Here is a 24,766-nt window from a genome sequence, read left to right as displayed (position 1 = left end):
AGTAAGAAACATCTGCCCTGGTTTGCCGTGGATGAGGAGTTTGTGGAGTACATTCTGATGGGCTCTGCCTGATTGAACTTGCCAGGGAGAGGCGGAGGCACCACTAATTACATGTCTTGCATTATGGGTTGGAAATAGATACACAGAGCAAATGCTCTGGCCCACAAAGCCTCAAAAAATGACGAAAGCAGCATAGACTTCAACTTCATTTAAAAATATTCCCAGCATTGCAAAGCACAGCCAACCATACAATTTTTCCTCTTTTTCACGTGGCACTTAAGACACAGAAGAATGAATTAACAGAGGATCTGGAAATCTACTTGAAAATTCAGAAAAAAAATAGCAAAAAAGAAAAGAAAAGGAAAAGATATAGACAGTGACATTGTTAATATGTGATTTTCACTGGAGGTATTAATTAGTAACTCCCTCGGGCCCTTGATATGCTTCAAACAGGTCAGCACCATTGCTTGACTTATACAAACTTGATTGCACTCAGTTAAATTGCTCTTCTTCAAATAGGTCTTAGATATACAATGCCCAAAGAGACCTTCCTAAAAAGGAGGAAAGTAGCAGAAGCAAGCAAAATGAGAGGCCCAAGTGGGCAATAAGTGGGAGCCAGGAGGAGCCACGCCTGGGCTCAAAAGATGAATTCTGTAATTATAGGCAGCCCATTATGATAAAATTTGGTAGAGTTTGGACAATAGCAAGCACAAACAAACAAACAAACAAACATAAAAAACAACCATCAGTGGGATGTAGGTGAACAGTGGGTAAATATGCCACAGGTGAACTGTGGCATAAATATTTGAACTACACTTACTTTTTTTTTTTGGTACATGCCCCTAGCGGGACCCAAACCCAGGACTCTGGTCCGCAGGCTGATGCTCCAACCGCTGAGCCAAACCGGCCAGGGTCGGACTACACTTTCTAACCCCTCTTGCAATTCGGTATGACCATATGGTTGAGTTCTAGCCAGTAGAATTTGAGCACAGGTGAGGTGCTCTGTTTTCAGGACAGGTATATAAATACTGCCAGCACATGACCTTTCATGCTTTTCACCATTACAGCTTAACACAGATAAAAAGGGTGACTTTGGAAGCTGTATGCTGAATATAGCAGAGCCTCAAGATGGAAGAAGCATGGGTCACTAATGCTTGGAGGAGAGCCACCTGTCAATCAGGACTTTATGTGAGTGATGATAAGCCTTTATTATCTAAATGTGTTGAGATATTGGGGTTTATCTGTTATAGTAGCTTTTATTGCCTTCATTAAATATATAGTCTTTGGCTGTATTAATAGAGGGATTGTAGAAAGAACAAAGGAGGGTTTTACTGTTCTTTCCTAGACATTACCCTGTAAGAGGGATTTTGTCAATTGGAACATGTGCATAAATGAAATATAAGAGTGATGAGGAGGTGGAAAATGATACATTGGGGAGGATAAAAGCAAAGGTGTTCAGCTTCAAGAAGAGAAAACTTGGTGTGGAGTAAGAATATACAACATCTGTCTGTAAAATTTTGAAAGTATGTCACAAGGAAGTGGAGTGCCAGAAAGAAAAGCTAGGAGCAAGGTTTGGGTTCAATATAAAGAAGAACTTTATAATAATTACAACAGCCCCAAAGTGGAATGACCTTTCTTACCAGGTAAAGCCTTCACATGTTATTTTATTATTTTATTTTATTTTAAATATGTTTTTATTGATTTTTAGAGAGAGAGGAAGGGAGAGGGAGAGAGGATAGAAACATCAATGAGAGATACATTGATCAGCCTCCTGCACGCCCCCTACTGGGGATTGAACCTGCAACCTGGGCACTGAGCCTGCAACCTGGACATGTGCCCTGACTGGGATCAAACTGGCACCTCTCAGTCCATGGGATGATGCTCAATCCACTGACCCACACCAGCCAAGCAAGCCTTCTCCATCTTTAGTACATGCTGTTGATTGACCACTCAGTATCCATTTACCCCCTTCTTGACTACAGGACCCTAATTTTGTTGAAGTATCATCTTTATGTGATTACGGGAGAAGGACCCCATCCCCAGCTCCAGGAATGGATCCTGATCACTCTAAGCCATTCAGCATATGGCATTCTCTTAGTAGCTCTTACTGGTCTAGAGATTGGTACATACATTAAGCTGACCCAATAACACTTAAAGAAAGCTCTTTCTTGATTTCATGGTTGAGGGAGAGATTTTTCTCTCTCTCCTGCTGGACCTGCATTAGGACTCATTAGTCTTGACTCTCACAGGCAGCCATCTTGTTGCCATAAGGGGAACTAGCCTTAAGATGAAACCACCACTGAGGATGGCAGAGCAAAGACATGAAAATTACCTGTCAATTAAGCTGCTGATTATCCTATGCCTGAAGGCTCCTCTGCCTCTGGATTTAATTCTAAGTTGGGTTTTCTATTGTGTCTATGTTAAAATATCCTAGTTGACACACTGCTTCTGAGGAGGTTTGGAAATATAGGTTGAATACTGCCTTGTTATCAGTGATGTCAAAGGGGAGTTCAAGCCTGGGCAGCAGGTGGACCTCTCGGAATAATATACAACCCCAAGAGTTATAAACTCTGCTGGAGGAGGTACAGCCAACTTCATTTGAATTAAAATGTAGTCTTCCTTACAAGTGCCTGTAAATACATTTTATAATAGACTTATGTTGGCTTTTGGCTATAACACATCCTACCCACTCCCTTTCCACTGGCCCCCATATCTTTTTGTAGGAGGACTCCCATAACAGAGACAACTTTTTGTCCATAGCAGATTTGGACTCACTCTTGCAGAGTGTAGAATAATTGATTGGAAGCATCTGCCTACCAGAAATTACATTTCTCATGCCTCCTACATGTAGTGGAGGTCATAGGACTGGTTCTTACCAATGGGATGGGAGCAATAGTGATGTACATCTTGTCTAGATTAAGAAGCTTAAATAGTGGATGTAACTTCATTGTCTTTATCTATCCTCCAGCTGAATGCAAAGGACTCCAAGGCTCAAAAGGTGGGTGGAACCACAATATGGAAGGAGCCAGGGTCATAAGTAATATTGTGGAAGGTTTGCTGCCAACCAGGGATATTTGTGTTGGACAAGTATATGCCTAAGGAATACATTTGAATTGTGTTAAGCCATTAACCTTGGGGTTTGTTAGTTACAGTCATTAGTATTGCCTTAATTAACACATCCTCACTGTGTATGTTCTTAGTAGGGGAAATAGCCATTTTAGTCTCCTGGTGATACTCCCATTATGGAAGGCAAAGAGGTCCAGTTCCCCTTTCTATCTGTGCCCTGGTAAAGCCAAGAGTTAAAATAGTCACTTATACATTTGCTCCCAGTATACTGAATCTTAAACAAGGGGCACAAAGATGTAGGCAAAGTTCAGAATTAGATATATAGCAGTGGTAGAAGAAACTTGAGAAAAAATACTGTGCCTGTGGCCACTGGGCTTTGGCTATGGTTTCGCTACTTCAGTAGCACCCTTGGGTCTGCTGGTTGTTCAAGCCTTCTCCTACAGATTCTCATTACTTCTGTTAGCCTGATAATTAATTCCCTCATTTGCTTAAGATAATCAGAGTTTTACTCTTGCTTGCAATCATATGGTGGTGGGTTAATTTTAATTTTTTTAAATCCTCACCTAAGGATATTTTTCCATTTACCTTCAGATAGAGTGGGAGGGAGGGAGGGAGAGAATGAGAGAGAAAAAAACATTGATATGAGAGAGACACATCGATTGGTTGCCTCCCTCATGACCCTGACCAGGGCCAGGGACCGAACTGCTCCTGAGGTATGTGCCCTTGACTGGAATTGAACCTGCAACTCTTTGGTCCATGGGCTGATGCCCACTGAGCCAAACTGGCTAGGGCTTAATTTTTTTCTTTTTATTGATTTTAGAGAGGGAGGAAGGAAGAGGGAGAGAGAGATAGAAACATTGATGAGAGAGACCATCAATTGGCCGCCTCCTGCATGCCCTGCACTAGGGATTGGGCCCACAACCTGGGCATGTGTCCTGACTGGGAATCGAACCAGTGACCTCTTGGTGCATGGGTCGATGCTCAACTACTGAGCCACACCGGTCGGGCTAGGGCTTAATTTTTGTTTAGAGAAGCGGCTCATCTCAAACTCATGCATTTCTTTTTTTTTTTAACTTTTATAAGTGAAGTCTCCTCATTACAAAATTCTGTGTTTATCTCGGCATTTGACTCTGCTTTACCATCTCAGATTCATGATCTAATAGCAGTTGACACTTGGCACCACTCAGTTTCCTCCTTTTGTTGACTGCCTGTCCAGAAAATCAAGTAGGTATTTATTTTTTCCTTTTGTTGATGGTTTCTCTCTCCTAGCTTTCAGCAGTTATTTTCCTTACTTGCCTCACTTACAGATTGTCCTTACCTAGGCATTTCTACTTGTTAACCATTTCTAGCATTAAGTTGTGCCATCCGATTAGCAATCTGTAACATTTTTCTGGTGGGGGAAGTGCACAGTTGGTTGAAGAAGCACTGGATTTGTTTTCCCAGAGACCTGCTTCTGTTGCTTACAAGATATGTGCCCTTGGGAAAATCACTGAACTTGTCTCTCCCTGAGATTTGTTTTGCTAAGTACTTAGAGTGAGAGAATACATGAAAGTCTCAGGGTCAGTTACAATGACAGCAGTTAATTAAAGGCCACTTGGCTAGAGACATACAGTTGGAGGGAATGTAGGAAAGTATGAAGGTAGGAAATCCACAGCTTGGCCTGGAAAGTCAGGCTGTTAGAGCTAGGAAGCAGGGAAGAACTGTTCACCTAGACTGCCATCAGCTGATGGGAAGGAACCACCCAGTCACAGTTTCTTTTGCAGCCAGCTTTATACTTTTGGTTTGTCCTCAAATACAGTCTTTGAAGAGACTCCAAACAGAGAAGTGGCTCTGCCTCAGCACTTATTCAGTCCTCATACATTGTGGCCACAAGACAAATTTGACACCCTCACAGAATCTTTTACATTATTCAAAGAGCAATTCTTGCATAACCTCTGATCAGCCATTTATACTGGCGACTGAACTGCATTAGAAATTCTACCTCCACCTCCCAAGGACTATATACTAGGAATCAGATTTGGTAACCTCCAACACTGGGCCTCAATTTCCTTGTCAGTAAAATGGGGTGGCTCAACTGTTGCTCCCAGAGTCCCCTCTCTAGTCCCAGCCTGCTGTGATGCTGTAATATGATCTTGTGATGCCTCCCCCAAGTGTCTGCTTAGCTTCTGGATCCAGTTAACTTTCCTTTCCAAAAGCAAAGTTTTCTCTTGTTGAAAACCTCCTCCCTCTCCCTTTGCTGGGTGTAGCTTGTTGTCATGGAAACTTGCATCCAGAACTAGGAAGTCTACACTAAATCCAGCCAAATGGACTCATCTGTGGCTACAGAAGGTCAGGACAGAGTATTTCTCTAAATCTGGTGATTCAGTAATAGAAAACAAATATTAGCTATTCTGATAACTTTTCACAAAATTTTCTTTTTCTTTGAGGTCATTTGACAAAATAAGATAAAACTGGGGACAATTTAGTTCAATTTTCTCACATTTAAAAATATTTCTTACTGATAGATGCATTTATCTTAGGCTATCTTTTGACTTGGAAAAAGTATCTTCTCTTCTAAAACATATTGTGAATGTTCAAACTTAAGCCAAAAAAAGGCAGGAAAAAGAAGCTTAAATAACTAGTAATATTCAGATAACAATAATCAAATTTTATTTGATAACACTCAAATAAATATTCTAAACAATATGCCCCCCAGTACACCTACATACATGCAACTACACACACACACACACACACAGGTACACCCTTAGTTACCTTTCCATATAATCAGATGAAACTTGAAGAAAAGATTAATGTCCCCCACAGAGTTTGGAAAATGCTAGACTAAGTATGCCTTTTTGATCGTTCTACAGAAGTCCAAGGCCAAATAGAGAAACAGTTAGTAAAGGACAATGTGGTACCATGGGGAGGTATAAGGTTATTGGAATGCTGAGCAAGGCAAATTCATTTCAAATGGAGCCTAGGAAAATAAGGAGGTTTAGAGTGTAGGAATCCCAGCCTTTTAGGTGCCACCATGAAATATTAAGAGCAGCCAGGGCCCCCAGGATGCAGGCAGGCTCTTCGTCTGAGGCTTGGAATAAAAGGCGTGTTGCCAACTGAGACAAAGCAGGAAGGATCCATACACACAAGAGACTGTGGCTGGGCTGTCAGGCTGTATTTGTGTCTGCCTGAGCTGTTCTGAAAAGGTCCTCCTTTCCTGAATCACTGAGAACCCCCTAGACAATAGAGAGATGGAGTGGTGACGCTCTCTGTGCTAAGCAACAGATTGGAAACATGGGAATGGGAGCTTTTATCTTGGCTCTGTTACTGATAACTACCACTGAACCCAACCCTAATGGCTTCATCTTCCTCAGCTACTGTGGGGAGGGGGATGATGAAGAGTCTGGGCCATCCCATGGAGATGGTTCAAGACAAGGAGTCACCACTGCAACTTACCTGCTCTCCCCTCCTCAACCAAGTCACCTACACTGAAACTATAGTGATCCTCTCAAAATACAGGTTAAATTGTGTCACTCTTCTAGTCAAAACACTTTAATGGCTTCCCAATGTTCTTACTATGATCTATGAGGCCCTATATAATCTGTCCACAATCCTATTCCTTCTCTAACCCCATCTCCAATCCTCTTCCCCTCTTCTACTTTGCTTCAGCCATATTGGTCTTTTTAAAAAAATATATTTTTTCTTTATTGATTTTAGAGAGAGAGGAAGGAAGAGGGAGAGAGATAGAAATATCAATGAAAGAGAACATTGATTGGCCACCTCCTGCATGCCCCCCACAGGGGACTGGGCCCACAACCTGGGCATGTGCCCTGAACAGGAATCGAACTGGTGACCTCTTGGTGCATGGGTCCATGCTCAACCACTGAGCCACACCAGCTGGGCCACATTGGCCTTCTTGCTTGAACATGTCGTTTCTATTTACACCTCGGAATTTCTGTACTTGCTGTTCCCTCTGCCTGAAATGATCTTTCACCAAGTACCTGCATTACATGTTATTTCACCTCCTTCAGATCTCTTCTCACATGCTGTCTTTCCAGTGAGGCCTCCTCTGTGTTAGTCAGCTATTGCCAAAATTAGGCTGCATAATAAACCATTCCCAGATTCAGTGACTTACAACAAGCATTTATTTCCATACTCATTGGTTCTAATGATACTTGATTGGTTTAGGATGGGTTTAGTTTGTCAGCTCTGCTTTAGGCTGCAGGTTGGGTTCAGGTCTGCTCTGTGTGTGCTTGTGTTGAGGCCCAGACTAAAGAAGCAATGGCTGCCTAGGGCATGCTCCTCTCATGATATAGCATCAGGGTACAAGATCCAAGCCAAATTATATAAGCATTTCAAAATCTCTTCTGGCATCAGAGTCCATAAACATTCTATTGGTCAAAGGAAATCACATGACCAAGCGTAACATTGAGTTAGGAAATATCTTTGCCCACACTGGGAAGGGGAAGAGAGAGAATATTTGCTGAACAGTTATCCAAACTATCACACACATGCACACACACCCATCCCCAACCCCTGCCAACACTCTCTATCTCACTTCCCATGCCTTTTCTCTTTAGGACTTATCATCACCCTACATTTGACATATTTTACTTTCCTACTTTGTTTATTGTCTGTCTCATTGGCTAAAATTGAGGCTCTTTAAGAGCATGGAGTTTTGTTTGTTTTATTCACTGCTGTATCATCAGTACCTTAAACAATATTTGGAACATAGTGGATGCTGAATAAGTACTTTAAGAGTGACAGAATAAATAAGTCCACCTGGTAATGTGATGACTCATTGAAGGAAGTTCAGAAATGAATGATCAGATATTGCACCTTCTGAATAGGGACATAATCTCTGTAAAGGACTGGTCTTATCATTATTTACTATATATACACCATATTACTACCACTACTACCATCATCAACACCATTGCTACCATTACCACTATCATCATCACTGTTACCATTACCAAGATAATCACCTTTACCATCGTAATCTGCATCAACATCACCACTGCCACCGCCATTTCTTCACCACCATCATCATCACCATTACCATTGCTATCATCACAATCACCATTACTAGAAAGCTTCTACTTAATCACTATTATCACTACCATCACCACCACTACCACATCACCATGGCCACCTCCATTACCATTTCATGTCTACCACCATCATCCTCATCACTCTCATCTCTATCACCACCATCACTGTCACTGTCACCATCACCATTATCTACATTTGATGATGATGTTTGATAGTAATACTGACTACACACAGCTCTCAATAAAATAATTGCAGCACAGGAAGCAGAAGAAATGATCATTTTGTCCTAGTAGGTTAGCTGCAAGGAAAAACCTCGATGAGAAAATTATTTCTCTTGAGAGCCCCAAAGTAAATCTATAACAGTTATACAGTCGGCCCTCATTTATTGCCATTAATCAGTTCCAGACTCCACCACAATAAATGAGTTTCTGCAAAGTAGGATTCTTTATTTATATACTGTGATAGAGTGAAGCCACGAAAGTTGAAGCGCGAAGTGGCAAGGGATGACTGTACGGTCAATATTTTTTTTATAATTTTTTATTAATTTATTTTTGTTACAGATGTTTCTCCTTTTTCCCCCATTGACACCCTCTTCCCCATCCCCCCGACCCCATACCCGACTTTGTTGTCCGGTCCATCGGTTATGCGTACATGCATATAAGTTCTGTGGTTTATCTCTTCTCTCCCCCCACCCCCTCTTCTGAGAGTCATCAGTCTGTACCCTACTTCCACGTCTCTGGGTCTACTGTATTCCTCAGACTGTTATGTTCATTATATTGCACATATAAGTGAGATCATGTGGTATTTGTCTTTCACTGCTTGGCTTGTTTTGCTTAGGATAATACTTTCCAGGTCCCTCCATGTCGTCTCAAAGGATAAGACATCTTTCTTTCTTACAGCTGCATAGTACTCCATTGTGTATATGTACCACTGCTTTTTTATCCATTCGTCTACTGATGGACACTTGGGCTGTTTCCAGATCTTAGCTATTGTAAATAGTGCTTCTATGAACATGGGGGTACATATATTCTTTCTGATTGGTGTTTCAGGCTTCTTAGGGTATATTCCTAGAAGTGGGATCAATGAATCAAATGGCAGTTCAATTTTTAATTTTTTGAGGTAATACCATATTGTTTTCCATAGTGGCTGCACCAGTCTGCATTCCCACCAGCTGTGTACTAGGGTCCCCTTTTCTCCACACCCTTGCCAACACTTGTTTGATGTTTTGTTGATGGCAGCCATTCTGACAGGTGAGAGGTGATACCTCATTGTTGTTTTAATTGCATCTCTCTGATGATTAGTGATGTTGAGCATTTCTTCATATGTCTCTTGGCCATTTGTATGTCCTGTTTGGAGAGGTGTCTATTCAGTTCCTCTGCCCATTTTTTAATTGGGTTCTTTGTCTTCCTTTTGTTGAGTTGTATGAGTATTTTATATATTTTGGATATTAACCCCTTATCTGATATATCATTGGCAATGATGTTCTCCCATTCAGTGGGTTGCCTTTCCATTTTGGTGGTTGTTTCTTTTGCTGTGCAGAAGCTTTTGAGTTTGATGTAGTCCCGTGTGTTCATTTTCTCCTTTGTTTCTGTTGCCTTAGGTGATGTATCAGTGAAAATTTTGCTGCGTATGATGTCTGAAATTTTGTTGCCTACGTTTTCTTCTAGGATTTCTATGGATTCACAGGTCACATTTAAGTCCTTTATCCATTTTGAGTTTATTATTGTGTATGGTGTAAGTTGATAGTCTAGTTTCATTTTTTTGCATATAGCTGTACAGTCAATATTTACTACAGCCTTAGAAATGCTACCCACTCTTTTGGAGGTCTGCAAAAATGATCAAACCTTACATTTCACCTCCTAAGTAGCACTGAAATTGTGTCCAGCTCTTCTTCCTTTTATCCTTTTGGAAGAAAATAAAAGTTTTTACGAAGTCATTTCTCTCACCACTTACTTACAAGTCCATTACTTTTTATTGCATAATAATAGACCATGTGACTTCTTGATTAATCTTTTCCATCCTGAAACAAAATCTTTTTCTGAATTGATGCTGCTTCTCCAGTTCTTTGTAAACACTGCCTGACAAAAATGTGTGGGTGCTGGAAAGCCCCCAAAATACCAGAGGTAAGATTAAAGTCCACCAAATCTCCACTCCAGATCAATTCTCTCTGCTTACAGAGCAAGGCAGTGTAGTCTTTCTTCTACTTCTACTTGTTTTTTTAAAACATTCCTTTTCAAGGCCAGATTTCACCTTAATTTTATCTGGCCCATGACTCTAAAATGATCTACTAAAATCTCTATTTAATTTTTGCTGAAGGCATCAAATGAATTGATTTGAAATAGGAAATATTCAAGATATTCTACAAAAAGATCTTCCTCATAAAATATTGTACCATAGGTTGGAGAAGAGTCTGTTGAAGATGGTGTGTAGAAGAAGAATTTTATTTAATTCTTAAAAGCAATTTTTCTTTGAAGAGAAAAAATTGCCACTGTTTGGCTTTAGTCCCAAACTTGCTATTATGATGAAACACCAAGAGTACAGTTTATCATATCCTGATGGCAACGCATCTGATTTTGATTCTATCAAATACAAAGAAAAAACTGTATTGCTGAGGAGGGGGATGGTTGAAAAAGGAATGTTAGAGCCTCCTGAGAAGCCTTTCTTTTTTGTGGGTATGAGAGAATGTTCCACAGGCGGAGGGAGAACTAGATGAAAAAGCCTATATTGTTAAGAGGCTAATAAAGAGACATTTGCCCAGTGATGCCCAGACAATTGTGTGACTGAGTTATGGTGTCTGCTGAGGACATCTGATACAACAAGATGGCAGAAGTGATGGGACTTAGTTGCCCTAGCTGTCAACTTAAAACCAGTCAGGTCAAATCTGTGTTTGAATGTTCCCATCATTTCTCTAAATGACTCTCATCTCTGGTTGGCTTGGGCTGGACTGGCCTGGGAAAGCTTCAGGCTGAGCTTGGCTGAGGAGCTGTGGGAGCCATCTTCTCCATAGGATTCCAAAGGCATCCTCACCTGAAAGGCGTTCCAGGTGGTGGAAAACCCCAGCTGCAGCAGCTCTGCAAATGAAGCTGGGCGAGCAGCTGGTCTGTGCCAAGGGTGCCTCTGCTGAGCTGAGGGTTTTGCACTGTGAGTCAGGACAGCCTCTCAGCAGGGAGGCTGGGATTTGAACTTGGGATGTGCTCAGTTGTTAAAAGATATTGGAAGCAGGCACTTCCTGTAAAGGGATTCAATTTCAAGTAACAGTGTTCAGTTTACAGTTACTTTGGGCCCAAAGAGGGAATTTTTGTGTGTTTGGGTCGTAACAGGATCTCTGAGTAGGGATGTGTAGACATTTGTAGAGGAGTGAGAAAAGAGGGGTTAGGGGAACAGAGTAGTGTCTTGTGAGTGAGACTGTGGCCCTGTCTCCATATCCTGCAGGCTTCTTTAGTGAAAACTCAGTTCAGGGGCAAATCTGGGCCTCAACATGTATTCAGTGTTTTATAGATCAGGCCTGAGAAGGCCACATCTAAAACAGAGGTTAGGGAGTGTGGCCTGCTGTGTTCCCCAAAAAGCGGACTCTGAGTGAGGGATTCATTTGCAGCAAGTTTATTAGGGATGTCCTTAGGATTAACACTTGTGAAAGAGGAGAAACTAGCAGGATTAGCCCGGGGATCATTTGAGCCACAGTGCAGTCACAACAAGGGCCTCTGTTGATCCTCTGGGGAGCTCTGTATCTGGGATAACCATGCAGAGATGTCTGGGGTTAGAGTGAGGGCTTAAGTCTTTATACCTCTGCATCTACCAGTCATTAGATGTGGGCTCTCCCAGTAAAGGGGCACATCCTTGCTGAGGCAGCTCTTTCCATCAAATGGAGAATGCTCAGCTGCCAACACTCCAATCAGCTAGGTAGTCAGTCCTGAAAGGAGTATTGGGAAGGCACAACCCAAAATCCAGTACACTGAATTAGAAACAAAGGCAAATAATTTTTCTCTAGAAGGGAGCCAGCAACAGATGACCTACTAATTTACTCCTTTTTAGTGTCAATTCTAGCCAATTCAAAAAACATTTGAGTATTTACTGTGGTCCAGGCACTGGGGATACACAGATGACAAAGACAAAGTTCTTGCATTTGAGGGACCCAAGATGGTGGAAAGGCATCTGTTAGAAAATCAAGATGTATCATAAAGTAACTACTGAGCATACATCACAACATAAACACATTATAATTTAGAAAAACAATCATTTTATTATATTTCCTTTTCCTCATTTATTATGGAGAAGATGTTTTCTCCTCCTGAGTGGCAATGCAATTGCTGATAATGTCAGATAAACCAAGTTGTTTCAAAAAAACACTTGGATTTCCTTTCGGATAAATAAATTTTTATTGACTGAAATTGAAAAAAATCTGGCTATTATAAAAAAAAGAGACTAGAAATAACAATTGTTGGCAAGAATATGGAGGAAAAGGAACCCTCGTGCACTGTTGGTGGGAATGTAAATTGGTGCAGCAACTGTTGAAAACAGCATGGAGAGTCCTCAAAAAATTAGAAATAGAGCTATCATATGATCCAGCAATTCTGCTTCTGGATCTTTATCCCAAGAAAATGAAAACATTAACTCAAAAAATATCTCCACTCCCATGTTCATTGCAGCATTAGTTACAATAACCAAGATATGGAAACAACCCAAGTGTCCATTGATGGATAAAGGAACTGTGATATACATACACACATACAGTGGAATATTATTCAGCCATAAGAAAGAATGAATTTTTGCTATTTGCGACAATATGGATGAAACTCGAGGGCATTTTGCTAAGTGAAATAAGTCAGACAGAGAAAGACAAATATTATATGAACTCTCTTACATGTGGAATCTAAAATACAGGTGAACTGTTTTTGTTATTTTCAGTTTAAATAAACTGGAAAAATAAAATGTGTTTGTTGTAACACACACACAAAAAAGGGGTATCCCTGGCCAGTTTTGCTCAGCGGTTAGAGTGTCAGACTGCGGTCCAGAGGGACCCGGGTTCAGTTCCCGCTAAGGGCACGTACCTCGGTTGCAGTTTGTCCCCGGCCCCGGTTGGGTTGTGTGGGTGGCAGCCACTAGATGTGTCCCTTTCACGTTGATGTTTCTTTCTCTCTTTCTTCCTCTCTCTCCCTTCCACTCTATCTGAACAAAAAAGTGGAAAGATGTCCTTGGGTGAGGATAAAAAATAAATAAATAAAAATTTTAAAATTTTTTAAAGAAAGAAGGGCTAAGGGGAGCTGGATGACAATAAGAGAAAGAAAAAAACAAACCATGTCATAGCTACTTTAGCAGAGCTGAGACTAGAACTCACATTTTCTATCCTTTGTTCAGAGTTCTTCTTTTTCTTTTTCCAGCACTGAATATAATTTTCCCCACAACAGCCTTCCTTACATTAACTGATACTTTCTTTGCTGGAGTACCCTCTCTGTGCTTGGTCAGAAAAAACCTCCTGATGACCATGGGCCTGATCTCTTCTGGGAGACCATCAGCTTCTGCGTTCTCTGGCCACAGACTGTACCCTTAGTGGCATTCTTGCTGAGGTGTGCCACTGGTCCCACTGGAGAGGAAGATGAGAGGGAAGGATAGATCTGTGCAAACTGATTAACAAGACAAGGTGGCTATGGAAACCAACCAATCAGGCTAAAAACAACCAGTACAGCAAAAGCTGTGCAAACAGACTGAATACTACCCTGTTCAGGATTATTAAAGAATTGCAAGTGCTTATCTTTTAAAAAATAATTTCTGTTTGTAGACAACATTGCTGTTCTTGTTGTTACCACTGAACCACTTATTTTTCAACTTTATTGAACCACTAAATTGTAGTATTGGCCAGAAATTAATCAAGGGTAAACTCCTGGAATAAGGATTAACATGTTTTAGCTGTGGGCAAGAGCTCTGGAAAAGATACTAAAATTATTAACGGGACTTCCAAGGAGCCTTCAACAGCTACAAATCTGAAGCCTCTGTTTCTTTATTTCCTTTGTCTCTATAAAACAAAACCAACAATGTTTCTTGATTATTCTTGTGTTCATAAGAATGACACATATTCACAAACAAGCTTATTTTTAATCTTTAAACATTGTTATAAAGGTAAAGAAACAGAGAAAAAATTGAGAATAATATTAAAAATACCTGTGGTCTCACCTTCCAGAATTACAAATTCTAACACTTAGTCATTTTTGCTTCAGGTTTGAAATAAAGTTAAAGTTTCTACTTGCTGATCCCATGCTTCTCCTTCTCTTCCTAGAGGCAACCAACGCAAATTTCCCATGTCTCCTTCAGACTCAGCCATTCTCAGCCCTGGTTGTACACCAGGGTCACCTGGCAATCTATGAGAAACCCCTGGTGCCTGGGTCTCATACCAGACAAATAAAATCAGGAAAAGGAAAAGGGTAGGAAGGGGGCAATTCAGACAATTAGTTTTTTTTACAAATCAGGGTGATTTTTAATTGCTACTTCAGTATGATTTTCCAGAATCCTAAGCACATTTTTGTGTGTATTTAAAACCCTCTAGTTAATGTAGATATGGATAGGTCTTAGTTTCCTTTCTTGAAACTGGAGAGTGCTAGGTGACAAAGGGAAGGGCTATAACTTGCCCTCTCTTAACATCACCTGCATTGATAGTTTTTAAAGCTCCCCAGGTGATTCCAATGTGCAGCCAAGATTGAAAAACCACTGTCTAGTTCATGTTTGTATATTTTTAGTACATTTATATCTATTTATGAACAATGAATTTCATTGCTTGTGTGTGTGTGTGTGTGTATTTTAGAAGAATATGGAAATGAAGTCATAGAGTAAGTTTCTGCACCTGGCTTTTTTACTTGACATTTAAAAAATTGTATTGAAATGATTTTAGATTTACAGAGATGTTGCAAAAATAGTGTAAGTTTTCCATACACTCTCAACCCAGCTTCCCGTACTGTTAACATCTTGCATAACCATAATACAATATTAAAATCAGGAAATTAAAATTGATAAAATACTAGTAATTAATTAATAAACCTTATTTGGACGTTGCCAGTTCTTCCACTGTTCCTTTTGTGGTCCAGGATTCAATCTAGGATCTTACATTACATTTAGTTGTCATGTCTCTTTAATCTCTTCCGATTGTGACAATTCCTCAGGTTTCCTTGTCTTTCATGACCTTCGCACTTTTGAAGAGTACTAGTTAGTTATTTCATAAAATGTTCTTTTATTTTGATTTGTCTAATATTTTCTCATTTTTAATTGAGATGATGCATTTGGGGAAAGAATTCCACACAAATGATGTTATGATCATCTCAAGCCATCATATCAGGGGGTCATGATGTTAATATGTCTTATTACTAGTGATGTTAATCTTGATCACTTGGTTAACATGTCTGCAGGATTTTTCCACTGTAAAATTACTATTTTAACCCTTGTAATTAAAATGCATCTTGTGAAGAGAGACATTAAGATGATGTAAATAACTTGTTTGTCATAATATATATTTTTTTATCCTCACCCAAGGACATTTTTCCATTTTTTGTTCAGATGGGGTGGGGGGGGAGAAACATCGATGTGAGGGAGACACATCGAGTGGTTGCCACCCACCCAACCCCAACCGGGGCTGGGGACAAACTGCAACCAAGGTACGTGCCCTTAGTGGGAACCAAACCCGGTCTCTCTGGACCGCAGGCAGATGCTCTAACCACTGAGCAAAACCGGCCAAGGCTGTCATAATACTTTTGCTCACTAATTTTATCATCCATATTAGTCTGCTATGACTGCCATAACAAAATACCACACTCTGAGTGGCTTACACAGCAGAAATTTATTTTCTCACAGCCCTAGAGGCTGGAAGTCTGAGATAACATGCTGCTGGCAGGATTGGTTTCTCCTGAGGTCTATCTCCTTTGCTTGTAGATGGCCACCTTCTCATGTTTTCACATGGCCTTTTTCTTTATGTACACACATCCCTAGTATCTCTTTCTCTTATTGTAAGGACATCAGTCCTATTGAATCAGGGCCCCAGGCTTATGACCTCATTCAACCTTCATTACCTCCTTCCTTAAAGGCCTTATCTCCAAATTCAGGCACATTGGGGTTAGGACTTCAACATATGAATGGGGAGGGGGGCATAATTCAGTCCACAACAGCATCCATCAATGATTCTTGCCTGAACCAATTATTACAGTGGTCTTTGCCTAATGGTGTTTTCCAATTTCCATCATTTCTTCTACATTTAGTGATTGCAATTCTACTGTAAGGATGAGCTGCTCTTGAACTTATTTACTTATTTATATCAATATAGATATTTTTTCCTATGGGTTATAACTTATTACTATCATTATTTTATTGTTCAAATTGTCCCAGAGTTGCCAATTGGGAACTCCTTTGAAATTGGTCCCATGTCCTTTCAACACCCCATCATTTTTTGAGCATTTTTTACTTTCTGACTCCATAAGATGTGCCAAGCTTATCTTATATTTTCCCTGCCACAGCCCTGAAATCACCATTTCTCTAAGGAACCCTGGTTCCTTCTATTGGATAATGATATTTATAAACCAAGATGTGGGTGCTGGGTTGTCATTACTTCCTCAGTTCCCAGTAAACAGAATTAGGGAATAGATGCATGTATGCTCACACATGTGTAGCACACACCTTATTTATTTCTCTGCCTCTCTGTATGTACCTATGACAAAAAGCATGAGTTCATACTGATACTTCCTCCAATTCAATAATACAGGATTTCTTTTTTCTTTATTTGTAATTCCTTTCCCCAACAGTGAGAAACCTGGTTCTCATTACCCATTGTAAATTTATGTATTTGCTCAGTCCTAGTACACACATAAAATAGTTTTAGAATTGCTGAACTAAATCCCCATGAAAAACAATTTACTAACTAGAGAACAATATACAGTTCTCTATGTCTTTAACTTTATAGTATACAAACTACTGTTTAGCAAATTAACAAATTTACTTAGGTTATTTTCCCTTCAATATGGTTATTTTGTTCACTTGTAATATAGTTAGACTCATTTGTTATGACTATATACTGTCTTGAGCTCTCTTCACATCCTGTTTTTTTATCATTATTATTTTTATAGCATTATTATTTTTTCAAAGCATTAACATATTTCTAAAAGCCAGAACAAAAATGTATACTCATAAAAATGTAACTTCTCTAGACCCTGTTCCCATTCCCTCAATTTTTTCCACTCTATTACCACTCACCACCTATAGTTACCCAGTCTCCTTAGTTTCTAGTTGATCCTTTCTATATTTCTTTTCTACAATTGAGCAGATGTATGTATATTTTTCCATATTTCCTTCTTTCTCACATGATGGGGAGCATATTATGGGTACCCTTTTGCCCTGTCCACCCCCCACCCCCACTTACCATTATGTCTTGGAATTCACTCCATATCAATTCATAAATATCTTCCTCACTCTTTTTTTTACATCTGCATATAGTACACTATTGTGTAGATGCTCCATTTTTTTATTCAACCTCTCTCTCATGTACCAGCATTTAAATTATTTCCAATATTTTGCAATTACAAATGATGACACCTTAAATAATCTTGTGCATATGTATTTTTGCATTGTTGGATGTATTTCCCAGAAGAGATAGTACTGAGTCAAAAGATAACTTGCACATGCAATCCTATACATATTGCTTAACTTCTCTCCAGAAGCAGAAGTGCTGTACCAGTTTGCATTCTCACAATAATGTATGTGAGTGCTTGTTTCCTCATAGCCTTGCCAACACAATTTGTTGTCACACTCATTTTTTCTTCTTCTTAATTCTCAACCAAGGATATGTTTGTATTGATTTGGGGGGGGGAGAGGGGGGAGGAGAGAGAGAGAGAGAGAGAGAGAGAGAGAGAGAGAGAGAGAGAGAGAGAGAGAGAGACCTCGACATGAGGGGAACATGGATTTGTTGCTTCCCATACACACCACACTGGGGATGGAACCTGCAACCTGGGTAAATGCCCTAACTGGGAATCAACTCGTAACCTTCTCACACTCTTAAAGTTTTACCAATCTGTATTTCTCTAATTATGAATAAGTGTGAATATTTGTCTTATGTTTAAGCGCTATTTTTATAACTTCTTTGTGAATTGTCTGTTTATGTATTTTGTTGTTGTTGTTGTTCAGGTAGAGCGGGAGGGAGAGAGAGGAACAGAGAGAGAGAGAGAAACATCGATGTGAAAGGAACACATCGAGTGGCTGCCACCCACACAACCGACTAGGGCCGGGGACAAACTGCAACCGAGGTACGCGCCCTTAGCGGGAACCGAACCGGGGTCTCTCCGGACCGCAGTCCACGCTCTAACCGCTGAGCCAAACCGGCCAGGGCTGTTTATGTACTTTTATCAATTTTCCATCGGGTTCTTTTGTCCTTTGTCCTCCAGTTAAAAAAAAGATTTTAGCCCTGGCCGGTTTGGCTCAGCGGTTGGAGCGTCCGCCTGCGGTCCGGAGAGACCCAGGTTCGGTTCCGCTAAGGACATGTACCTTGGTTGCAGTTTGTCCCCGGCCCTGGTTGGTCGTGCGGGTGGCAGCCACTCGATGTGTCCCTTTCACATCGATGTTTCCCTCTCTCTCTCTTCCTCTCTCTCCCTCCCACTCTGTATAAAAAATGGAAAAATGTCCTCGGGTGAGGATTAAAAAAAAAAAAAAGATTTTAAAACATTTATTGTGGTAAATTTATATATATGACATATAACACAGAATTTGCCATTTTAGCTATTTTAAGTGTACAATAAGTAGCATGAAGTACATTTACAATGTTGTGCAACCATCATCACTGTCTATTTTCAGAACTTTCCCACACCTCAAACATAAACTATGTAACCATTAAGCAATAACTCCTCATTCCACCCTTACTCCAGCTCCTTGTCCTTCCATTTTTAAGTTATTTATATTTTAGAAATATTAATGCATTTTCTTTATTTTTTTAAAATAAAGAAATATAATAAAGTATATTTGAGAATTTTTGTCTCCATTTGTCTATTGTCTCTTAACTTTGTTTATAGTGGTTTTGGCCATGCAACAATTTGTTTTTAAGTAAAATTGTCAACCTTTTCTTTTATTGCTTCTGGATTTTGAGGCATAATTAAAAAGCCTTTTTCTACATACAGATTAGAGAGGAATTCACTCATGCTTTCTTCCAGTACTTGTATGGTTTCTTTCTTAATTTTTTACATTTAGATCCCTGATCCATTTGGAATTTATGCTTATGTATGGTGTGAGGTTTGGGTCTAATTTTATCTTTTTTCTTATGGCTAGCCAATTGTCTTCAAACTATTAATAGTATCTTTTTTCTCTACTGATTTATAATATCACCTCAGTCACACCAAGATCCTATAAATGCTTGATTATGACTAAAATTGCATTGATTTTATATATATAATAAATTTATAAAGTAATTTTAGAAGAAGCAAATAGTTTTCTAGGCTCAAAGAATTTTTGCTTGAAAAGGGCTTTAGAAGTCATCTAGGGCAACCTTCAATGACTCATCACCATTTTCAATACAGAAATAAAACCTTTCCCCTTAGCCCAAGAAATTCCTCATGAACTGATCTGTGTCTGCCTCTACAGCTTTTTGTCCTGCCTCATTTTCACAGTATTCTATACTGTATCCTACTGAACTTTCTCCTTTTATCCTCCCCATGATGCTACTTTATGACTCCAGGACCTCACGTGTTGTTTCATCTGCCCAGAAGTCCATTATTTCTCCTCTAAGTGGCTTAGCATTCAAATCTCATGTCACTTCCTCTAGAAAGCCTTCCCTGACTCTTCCATATGTACTAAAACCTCCTCTCATAGGGTATTCTAGTACCTAGAAACACTATGTTCATGGTCTCATTTTACTATATTATAATTGTGTGTTTATTTGTCTGTCTTCCCACTAGAATATTAGTTCACTGAGGCCAAGGACTATGTCTTAATGTTGTTTTTTTGTATCTCTAGATATAAATAAAGCTTGGCGAATACACAGCAATGCATCCAGGCTTGCCTTGAATTCCTCAAATAACAGACAGTTTGCTGCCCCCAAAATGCAACCTGTTCCATTTTTGCATTATTCAAAAGTTTTTTCTCACAACAAGCTGAATTCTGCTTTCCTGTAATTTCTACATACTTGTCCTTATTGTGTTCTCAGGAACCAAATCTCTTATTAGAGGGTAGTGATCTCACAGATCTGGGTCTTGGCCAGGGACACAGTTGTAACTGGTGGCTGTTGAAACAATTCAGTGTTGCTCGTTTGGGGTATAAATTCTTCTTTTCAATGAATATTTGACTTAAGGTAAGAAAAATCTGATTTTCCCATAAAGTGCTTAAGTCTGTCATGCTATTTTAATGTGTTCCCACAAGCTGCTTCCCTGAAAACCTGCTAACTTAATTCAAGAAAAATACTCACTCCAGCATGTTGTCACTTTAGTGATGACAGTTGCCTTTTCTCTCTTTTTATGGAGACTCTGGATTTAATAGGATTCTTTGTTCTCTGTTTTTCTGGGCATTCTGTGGTGCTGACTTGCTAGCAATTCTATGCACCATCATGTTGCTGTCCAGTGCCCCTAGCCTTTGACTTCAGAGGCCTGGCCTAGATCTGCCCATGAGTTCTGGTACCACATTTACAAAGTTCTGTGGAAATACTACACTGTACCACAAATGAGTTTCTCAAAGGATCATATGAATTAGAATCTCCCAGTGAATTTGTTAAAAACACAGATTCCTGAGTTTGCACTCCTGATCTTTCAGATCAAAATCTCTGAGTATGAGGCCCCATAGTATGCTTTTTAATCAGCCTTTCTAGATGATTCTCAAAGAAGTTAAACTGAAGAACTGCTGTCTTAGATGCTGGCAAAATACTCACTGTATACATCATCATTCATCTGTCCAGAATATTCATTACATCTAAGCAGACTCACACCTCTATCAACGTCCTATCTACTACTTTTCCCTTTTCCCTCAGATATAAACTTGGCAAGGGCCCAATGCCCAGCACAGTACATGGTTCATAATAGGTGCCCAGTAAGTAGCTGTTGAGTGAAAGCACAGGGAACAAATATTCCTTTGTCCCTTCCACTGCATTAATTCTTGTAATATTATGGGGAGTCTATGGCATAAATGAAGTGAGAGGCATGGGGAACCAAGGGAGAATACTGAAATGCATAGGAGCATGCAGCTTGTGGTGGGCCCAGAGCTCTGTAGAAATCTGTGGATGAAGGCAGCTCCCTCATTAGTGAGAAGTTCTGTAGCTTCAAGGTCTTTAGGACATTTTCTTTGATTGTGACAGACTGATCAGTTGGAGTCTTCAGAGACAGGGATGAATTCTTCTCTCCATACTAACTTCAAAGCCTATGGAATTTGGGGAATGAGGGAAGGGCAAGAAATGGCAAAGGCTTGTATTGTTGTGTCTCTATACAGTAACTCATCATTCAAATAAATGAAATCCTCAAGGAATGTTAATAATAATGACTATTACAACTGCCTTGGGAAGATATGATGTGCAGTTGCTATGAATCAGACAGACAATTCATATTCAAACTCTTATTAGCTCAATTTCTCTTTACCTCAGTTTCTTTATTGGTAAATGAGGATAATTTAATTATATAATCCCTTTATACTAGTTAAGATAATGCTAACTACCATAACAGAGGTATCCTCATACTTCAGTGGCTTAACACCATTGAAGTTTATTACTTGATCACGTGAAGTCCAAATAGATGTTTTTGTTTGGTGGGTGGCTCTCCTCCATGTGGTGATTCAGAGACCCAGGTTCTTTCTATATTGTGGCTCCACATCCCATAAGGTCTTGGCACCCTCTGCTAGAACCTCTGTATCTAGTCAACAGACAGGAAGAAAAAGTGAGAAAACACATCAGCTCCTAAACCACTTTGCTATAAAAGTGACACATACAATTTTCCACTCACATTTCATTGGGGAGAACTACTCACATGGCCAATCTAGGAGCAAGGGGTTATGAGAAATATAATCTAGCTATGTACTCAAAAAGAAAATATATTACTTATTGCTGCATTATAAGCCATCATAAAAATTAATGGTTTAAAACAGCAGTCATTTAGTTCAAAATTCTGTGGGGCAGCAATTTGGGCTGGGAACATGTTGGCAGTTAGCTGATCTAAATTAGGCTTACCTAATCAGCCAACTGGGCTCACTCATGCAAATATGGTCAGCTACTGTGTTGGCTGAGGAGTGGTTGGTCTAGGATGGCTTCAGTTGGGAAAGCATGTCTTTGCTTCATTTGTCTCTTACTCTCTAGTAGACTAGACCAGATTTGTTTACATTGCAGCTGAGCAGAGTCCCCAAGATCAGAAGTCTGCAAATTCTGTTAAAGCCTAGACTCAGAACTCAATACAATATAGTTTCTGTCACATTATATTGGCCAATACCCAGAATCAAGGAATAGAGATATAGAAGCTATAAAGAATTGTGGCCATTTGTATAACCTACCACAAAAAAGAAATATAATTGGTTAAACTGGTTATAACATGCTTAACAGAGTACCTGCATTATAGTAAGTGTCCAATAAACATATTAGTTGTTATCATCATCATCATTATCATTTGTTGAACACTTACTATGTAGCAGGCTCTGTACTAGGCAATTTATATACATTGTCTTATTTAATCACTCCAACTATCCCACTTTACAGATGAGGGAACTGAGGCTCAAACAGGTGAAGAAAACTACTGAAGTTCATTCAGTTAGTGGTGGTGCCCAAGCTTGTACTCCATACCGCCTTGGGTCTTAGTTTTTCTATCCTAAAATACTAAGGGAGAAACTAAACTTGAATTTTGGATGATAGTAAACATTTAGGAAAGTCTGGAAAATAGCGTGGAAAGGAAAAGCCTAGACCTATGGCCTAAAATATGAGGATGAAGTCCAGAGCCAGTTTTTGCAGATGACCCTCAAATTGATCACAGCTCATCTCAAGGATAAAGCAATGCTGATTATGATTCATTTGCTGTTATATGCTGACAAGTTCTTTCTTTTGTCACAGAGCATTGGTAAATTTCTTTCTGATCAGAGTCTATGTTAGAAGATCTTGGGTAGGGGGAAGGAGGTAGAAAGGAAGTGGGTAGAGGATAAGGTGAAATCCAGTCTCAGAATAAAAAATAGAGCAGAAGAGAGTTTGAAATGCCCTTGGCCAGATGTCCCAATCTCTTTTGGTAATGAAGACACTGATAAATAAGATAGCACTTTGTTGATCCTACATACAAGGCTTGGCCAGTATATGACTTAACAGACATTTTTCAGTAATCTCCCAGCTTCCAAGGAGTCTGCCGCCCATAAGTTGAGAACCAGTGGTCTAGTTCAGAAAGGTAGGTTTAACTTTGAGAGTCAATTCTGTTAATTTGGTAGTGGTTACTAGAAGCACTGTGTTGAGATGGATTCTGAGGACATCTCTAGATGTTACAGGAAAGATTGCTATGACTGATTATTTATATCTGTCACTGGCCTATACAGAGATGGTGGTGTAATGCATGCTAAGTTTTTGCCATCTGTGACCCAGTTATGATGTCATAAGAGGAAACTGTAACACAGAAAGATGATGTGATTTTTCTCCATATTACACAGTTAATAGCAGAAGCAGGTCTATACCTTTGGTCTCCTGATTAGTGCATTGGGCACAATGTATTTTCAATTTTCTTTCCACATTTGCCCCTATTTTTGTCTGGAAGTCTGCTTCCATGTCAGATATGGTATAGTTACCTTCCTTCATTTAAGAAAACAAAACCAAACAAAGCTTATTTGGGGATTTGCCTGGTGAATTTAATTGAGTATTGAGATGAGGGTTTCAATTCTGGTCTATTTCCACATCCATTCTCTTGTTATAACACATTCGTGCCCAAGCATTAGACTTTGAAATTAGAAGACTAGTTTATTGTTGAATTAAAATCTAGTGCAATTCAAGATGAGCCAATGAATGCCTCCCCACCCCCCTTTTCTCTCCTTCAACCTCCAAGGTTCCCTCACTCCCTTTCTATTTTAATACTTTTCAGGCATCTGAGATTAATTAATTTCTACTTACTCATATGCACACCCACACAACCCTATGAAACTTATAGGTCCCATAAAACCTCATTTCACTAGAGGTAGAAGGGACTTAAGCTTTGTTCAGGATTATTTTATTTTATTTTATTTTATTTTATTTTATTTTATTTTATTTTATTTTTGAGGAGACTAAAGCACAGAGAAGGAAGAGCTGGAAATTTTCAGGGTTGCAAAGCTGGAAGCTGGTTTTCTAGAATCCAGTTTGCCAAATGACTAATTTGCTGAATGGCCCACTCACTCCACTACCTTATTTTTGTGAACCTCTTTTGTTTAGTTGATGGACGTTTATTTTGTCTTCATTTTAAGGAATATTTAGATTGCCCCTGCCCCAGTTCCCTCCTCCTGTAGCTGAACTCAGGGAGAAGAGAAAGGGAAGAGTGAAGAGCATGAGAAGACTATATAAAGAATACAAATAATTTCTATCAGCATAGTCTCTAAATGCTACATGTTCAGAATATATATATATATCCTCACCCGAGGACATTTTTCCATTTTTTGTTCAGATAGAGTGGGAGGGAGAGAGAGGAAGAGAGAGAGAGAGAGAAACATCGATGTGAAAGGGACACATCGAGTGGCTGCCACCCGCACGACC

The 24,766-nt window shown here is 39.6% G+C and overlaps 1 long non-coding RNA gene across 3 annotated transcripts in view; it reads left to right on the top strand.

The window, feature by feature from the left end:
- Nucleotides 1–24,766, top strand: part of LOC118636625 — a 43,076-nt gene that overhangs the window by 5,781 nt on the left and 12,529 nt on the right. For 2 of the 3 annotated variants that reach the window (XR_004960675.1, XR_004960674.1), the window contains exons 3-4: nucleotides 1,068–1,188; nucleotides 2,969–2,998. This is a non-coding gene — a long non-coding RNA (uncharacterized LOC118636625). Of the gene's footprint in view, nucleotides 1–1,067; nucleotides 1,189–2,968; nucleotides 2,999–4,213; nucleotides 4,291–24,766 lie in introns of those variants that run through there. The other variant, XR_004960676.1, reaches the window with a different exon arrangement.

The sequence above is a fragment of the Molossus molossus genome, unplaced genomic scaffold (genome assembly GCF_014108415.1).
Source record: "Molossus molossus isolate mMolMol1 unplaced genomic scaffold, mMolMol1.p scaffold_m16_p_2, whole genome shotgun sequence".
NCBI lineage: Eukaryota > Metazoa > Chordata > Mammalia > Chiroptera > Molossidae > Molossus > Molossus molossus.
Note: the sequence above shows the minus strand (reverse complement) of the source record. Positions and strands in the feature narration are given on the sequence as shown.